General features: G+C 41.5%; 1 long non-coding RNA gene across 2 annotated transcripts; it reads right to left on the bottom strand.

Annotated features, from left to right (window-relative positions):
- Positions 1-1,508: 1,508 nt before the first annotated feature.
- LOC119088659 lies at positions 1,509-3,512 on the bottom strand. Of its 2 annotated transcripts, none has more exons than XR_005092350.1 (2): positions 3,303-3,512; positions 1,509-2,288 (listed from the first exon to the last, which is right to left on the bottom strand). It is a non-coding gene; the product is annotated as an uncharacterized LOC119088659 (long non-coding RNA). The 2 variants fall into 2 exon arrangements; XR_005092349.1 differs by lacking the exon at positions 3,303-3,512 and adding an exon at positions 2,381-3,261.
- Positions 3,513-6,000: the final 2,488 nt, after the last annotated feature.

Below are 6,000 nucleotides of genomic sequence, written 5' to 3'. Positions count from 1 at the left end.
TGTACAACAGAAGCCATCGGCCCTCTGACTGTTAAGCTGCCTTCGAAGAAAAGGGCACCGTACCTTTTCCGGATGTGAAGGCCACTTCAGGGATGGGGCCATATTGTCCTGGCCTCAGAAGATGCCTTTTGATAAAGCCATAACCACACTTGTTTTGGCAAGAATCAGTAGTCCTTTGTTTCGTGTTCTGTCTGTCCATTTTGTCCTGTTGATTCGAGGATACTTTGTTGTCCAGTGGCTAACTTTTGCCACAAGGAAAGTTGACTCCATATGCAGTTTCTTCAATGCCCATATTTTCTCTGAAGTAGATTAGTACTGCCAGGAGCTGACATGTCTCAAAAAAGAAAAATTTTCTAAGTTATTAAAACATTTTAAATGCCATATTCTGTAGATCTCTGAAGGGTTTGAAGATGACCTGTCTAAAACATCTCTGCTCAATTTTTAAAACATATCTAATATGACTACAAGTTCTATTGTAATGTCTAACTACTAACTTTCATTTCTTTATATCCTAGTAGTTGGTAATAATAACATTCAAGGATCAGAAATTTGTATTACATTGTTAAATGAATGGTATAAATACAATTAGAAATATACATATAACATTTTCTAACAATATCAGTTTCAAATTTGTATACAATATAAAACAATTCAATCCAATGTAAAGTATTAGTAATTGTCTTTTTCTTTTCTTTCTTTCTCTCTTTTTTTTTAAATAAGAACCTTAAATCTAATCTCCTTTGCTTAGCCTTTTTCTTAACCCTTGACAATAACTTGTAACCAACCCCCCTAAATACTGAAAATTATCCCAGACCCAAAACCCATTAAAAAGACCAAAAAACCACCCACCCCACACCACCTCTTTGGGAATGTGGGCGACGTAGTCTTAAAATTGCTTCCTGCTGGGTATGGGCGAAGTTTTCTTTATCCTGAAAGAAAAAATTTAGGTTAATTGTCAAATTCTAGGAGAGGTAACTATATCCTTCATTATCCAGTCTGTGTATAATGCCAAAGTTCAGGGTTTATCTACATACACATGCACATATGTACACAAATACATATGCACAGGAATGCACACACTACACACACACACACACACACACACTAAATGAAAACATGTAAAGTTCCGAACATATTGCCTGGTGATAATAGGTACTAAATAATGTAGTTCTATTATTATTATTTCTGCAGTCATTCACATTTTTGCTCTACTTAAATTTGCTTAGCCAATTTCAAACATTGGCTTACATGTAGCATTCTCTCATCTAGAATGGAAGCAAGGAAGGAAAGCTGAAGTGAGATATTCCCAGATGAGTGGCCTCAACATATCAGCTCCCTTTCTGTAGTCATTCCACACACCAGTGTCTAACAAGTTTCAACGACTCTTTTGGCAGTGATGACCACTGAGAAAGACAAGCCTTTCCACACACAGGTTAGTAGTTGCCATAGTTATTCATCATATCCTTACACACAGGCTACACAGGCTATAGATGGAATTTCCTACCTGCTTGTAGAAAACTTCAGCTCACATTTAATGTAGCTCAAGAAAACAATAAGAGATAGAGTTTTAATAATCGCCATTGTTTCAGATGAAGTTCCACCATTGGAGAGAAATGAAGACTTGATATTCTTTTCAAGCAAATATAATTAACCATTAACTTTTTGAGTGAATTTTTTTTTCTTGATGGATTTTTTTTTCTCCCATGGATTCTCATAAAGTTGAAGAAATTTGGGACAATGAAGAAATATTGGTGTTCATTAATGAATATAGAATTTTAAAACAAATAATATCGACCTATGATTTGTTCAAGATTACAACACACAGGCCTTGTAAGAAAACATTAATCAGCATGTTTGGTAGATTCCAGTCTACAGAATCTCATTTCATAAAAATGCTTGTTTACAAGTGCAAAGTTCTGAAGAGGCAAAGAGAAAGCAAACATGTACTCTCCTTGGCCAGACAAGTGGCCAGGACTCAGGTATCAACGTTGGACATGCTTCCAGGACCCTGGAGAGAGGAGTAGAGGGCACAAACACTGCCAGCAAACACAAAGGCATGGCATCCATTACTGACTGCTGATTGTCATCTGGACTACAACATGGCTTTCACTCACACAACAGTATTATCAGTGCCTGCATGGGGAATCAAGACTGATTCTTATCATGTGCACACGGACTCTCAGGCCACACGGCAGGTCTAGCTACCTTTAGAGCCCACACACCCGAGAGCTTCACGGTCTGATGCCCTTCCACTGCTCTCTGTAGGTCCAGGACAAAAGAACAGGTCGCTGATAAACAAAGAGAAAGTGTTGGATGCATGTGAACTCCAGAACGTGGAAAGAGGGAATCGATCACCGGTAACTGATGTAGCCTTTCCTACCTTCAATTTCCTCATTTGCAAAAAGTAGCTTTGATTAAATCACTTGCGGGTGAAAATTCGGTTTTCTCCAAGTTAGTCTCACCGGGGAAACAAACCACTCTTAAGGATAGACTGCATGCCCAGCAGCAGGTGGCCAACAGAAAGGAACTCAGTGGAATCTTTGGGCAGGGCGCTGTTCTTATCTCACAATGTTGTGTTAGAAGTTTTTTAAAATGTTATCTTATTTTTTTTAAATTATTTTTTGTATATATTTTCTCTCTTTATATCCTGTGGGTCCTTTGGGTATATATCATGGCTTCCAGTTTAGTGTTTTTTGTGGAATTCCTAGGTGTGTGAACGAGGGGGGGTCTCTATTTCTTATGCGCCTTCTTGAGCTCTTTTCGTTCTGTCTGTTTTGTTCTGTTCTGGTGTTAGTTTTTGTTTTATCTTGTTATATTTAATGTATCTTAGAATACATTTTATTACATTTAATGGGAGGGGAGGTGCGGAAAAGCTAGGAGGAGGAGAATGAGGGGAAGCCACAATCAGGATATATTCTGAGAGAGCAAAAAACTCTATATTCAATAAAAGGAAAGAAAAAAAGAATTTCAAAGGCTTATAGTCTGTCAGTTGATTCTGCTACCCACATGTTCCATTTTCTGGCTGCCTAAAGAGGAACCTGTGTGTGTGTGTGTGTGTGTGTGTGTGTGTGTGTGTGTGTGTGTTACATATATGTCACAAGGGAGACAGAGATATTTGCCCGAAAAACAAAACCAAATTGGTCATCATTTAGACTTGGGTTACACCAGCTTAAGAATATGAAAATAGAAATAGAAGACCATGGTTATTTTTGGGTTTAGGGAGAAACCTGGTGCCAGGGAAACTCTCGGGAATCCACAAGAATGACCCCAGCTAAGACTCCTAGCAACAGTAGAGAGGGTACCTGAACTAGCCGCCTTCTGTAATCAGATTGGTGACTATCTTAAATGTCATCAAAAAGCATTCATCCGGTAACTAATAGAAGCAGATTTGGAGATTCACAGCCAAGTACTGGGCCCTGCTCCTGCAGAGAGGCAAGAGGGATTATATAAGCCAGGGGAGTCACAGTCACAAAGAGACAGCTGACCTGAGCTCAGTGGAGCTCACAAACTCATTAGGGAGCCTGCATAGGACCTACCTAGGCCCTCTGCACGTGTGTGACAATTGTGTAACTTGGTCTGTTTGTGGTGCTCCTAGCACTGGGACCTATCCCTGGCTTTTGGGAACTCAATCCCCAAGCTGGGTTAACTCACCCAACGTTGATGCAGGGGGAGGAGCTTGGTTCTGCCTGGGCTTGCTGTGCCCCTGCTTGGTTGACTCCCATGGGAGGCCCGCCCCTTTCTGAATGAAGACAGAGGAGGAGCGGATTTGGGGGGGGGGAGGTAGAAGGGAGGTAGGGGGAGGGAACAGGAGGAGAGGAGAGAGGGGAAACTGTGGTCAGTATGTAAAATAAATGAAAAAAATTAATTAAGAGGTCCCATTGATTGATTGTTTGTCTCAGTGTCTGCGCTACTGGTGTTATATTTAGGAAGTGATCTCCTATGCCAATGCGTTCAAGACTATTTCCTACTTTCTCTTCTAGCAGGTTCAGAGTAGCTGGATTTATGTTGAGGTCTTTGATCCACTTGGACTTAAGTTTTGTGCACGGTGACAGATATGGATCTATTTGCAGCCTTCTACACGTTGATATCCAGTTATGCCAGCACCATTTGTTGAAGATGCTTTCTTTTTTCCATTGTACACTTTTGGCTTCTTTGTCATAGTTGTGCCATAAACCCCATCCAAGGACTGAGGAATCTGGATGCAGACATCCACGGCTGGGCCCCTGGTGGAGCTCTGGGAGTCTAATTAGTGAGAAAGAAGAGGGTTTATATGAGCGAGAATTGTTGAAGCCAAGGTTGGATAAAGCGCAGGGACAAATAACCAAATGAATGGAAGCATATGAACTATGAACCAAAGGCTGAGGGGCCCCCAACTGGATCAGGCCCCCTGAATGCGTGAGACAGTCATTTGGCTTGATCTGTTTGGGAGGCAGCTGTGCATTGGTGCCGGGTCCTGGGCTCGTTGCATGAGTTGGCTGTTTGAATCCTGGGACTTATGCAGGGACACTTGGCTCGGTCTGGGAGGGGGGGAATGGACCTGCCTGGACTGAGTCTACCAGGTCGACCCCAGTCCTCGGGGGAGACCTTGATCTGGAGGAGGTGGGAATGGGGGTGGGCTGGGGGGAGGGGGGCGAGAGGGGGAGAACAGGGGAATCTGTGGCTGTTATGTTGAACTGAATGGTGTTGTAAAATAATAAGAAAAAAATTAATTAAAACAAAAAGAAAGCAAGCTATGGTTAACAAGGGAAAGCTGCTGCTGACCAGCTGCCATCATTCTTTCGGGGGCCTTCTGAATATTCTGAAAGTTCATCCTTCTTATTTATTTGATTGGTTGGTGGGCTTCAGTTTTTTTGTTTGTTTGTTTGTTTGTTTGTTTGTTTGTTTGTTTGTTTTTTGAAACAGGTTTTTACTAGGCATCCCAGGCTGTCCTCAGACATGTAGTCTTCCACCCAGCTTCCCAAGTTCTGGGATTATAGGTTCTAAGTTAGCTAGCGCTCCTGACATGTATCCTCAGCAATGTTCCCTTGAGATCTTATTCTAAACCTCCTGGGTTGATCGGAGAGGGAACCGTTCCACCAGTGCCAGTGCCTTGAATGAAGACACCAGACTGCCACCCCAGGCAGACATCACTAACTAATCCTGGGCCCCACCCCTAGCTCAGCCTTAGAATTACTCATAGCACAATCACCTTAATAGATCGGAGTTAACCCTGGGGTGTGGGGGAGGGGGGTGCTAAACTAATTCTGCCTTTAAAAAAAAATCCAAATTTAAGTGGGGAGAGATATTTAAATATTGGTAAAAGATTCTTGAAAATGCAAAAAAGATACCATCACCATCCATCACTGACTAATGGTAGATCAGACTGTAAGAAAAACAAATGGTAAGGAATATTTAAACATGGTCAGGCATGGGATTTATGATGTAATTCATTCTGTGTAATTTCCCAGAAAACAAACAATTAAGAAAAAAAAACTTTCTCATGCTGGCCTTTGATTTGGGGTTTTGTTTGCTTGTTTGCTCGAGACAGAGTCATGTCGAACTATCTGTCTCAGTCTTCTTGCCTCAGACTCCTGAGTGAGAGCTGGGATTACAGCTGGGATTATTTATTTAAATAAAAACTACTTTTTACAGGTTAATAATAATAGTATTATGAACTGAATAGCCTAACCTTGCCCACATTGTAGAAACAGAGTTCAAAAGGACAAAGACCAGGACTGGATCGCAAAACAACCCGCCGTCGTCAATGCCCATTTCCAGTGAGCACGACTGTACCATGAGGCTTATTGTACTTACAAGCACCTCTAGGAACACTGTAGAATTCTTCCCGCATCAAGCCTGAGTGTGCTCTGTTGCTGGAGGGCTTCTCTCCCCGTTCCATCAAGCCCCGAAGTCCCACAATCCACATATAAAATAATCACTCAGACGCTTATATTATTTATAAACTGTATGGCCGTGGCAGGCTTCTTGCTAACTGTTCTTATATCTTAAATTAACCCATTT

The sequence above is a fragment of the Peromyscus leucopus genome, chromosome 10 (genome assembly GCF_004664715.2).
Source record: "Peromyscus leucopus breed LL Stock chromosome 10, UCI_PerLeu_2.1, whole genome shotgun sequence".
In the NCBI taxonomy this organism is placed as follows: domain Eukaryota; kingdom Metazoa; phylum Chordata; class Mammalia; order Rodentia; family Cricetidae; genus Peromyscus; species Peromyscus leucopus.
Note: the sequence above shows the minus strand (reverse complement) of the source record. Positions and strands in the feature narration are given on the sequence as shown.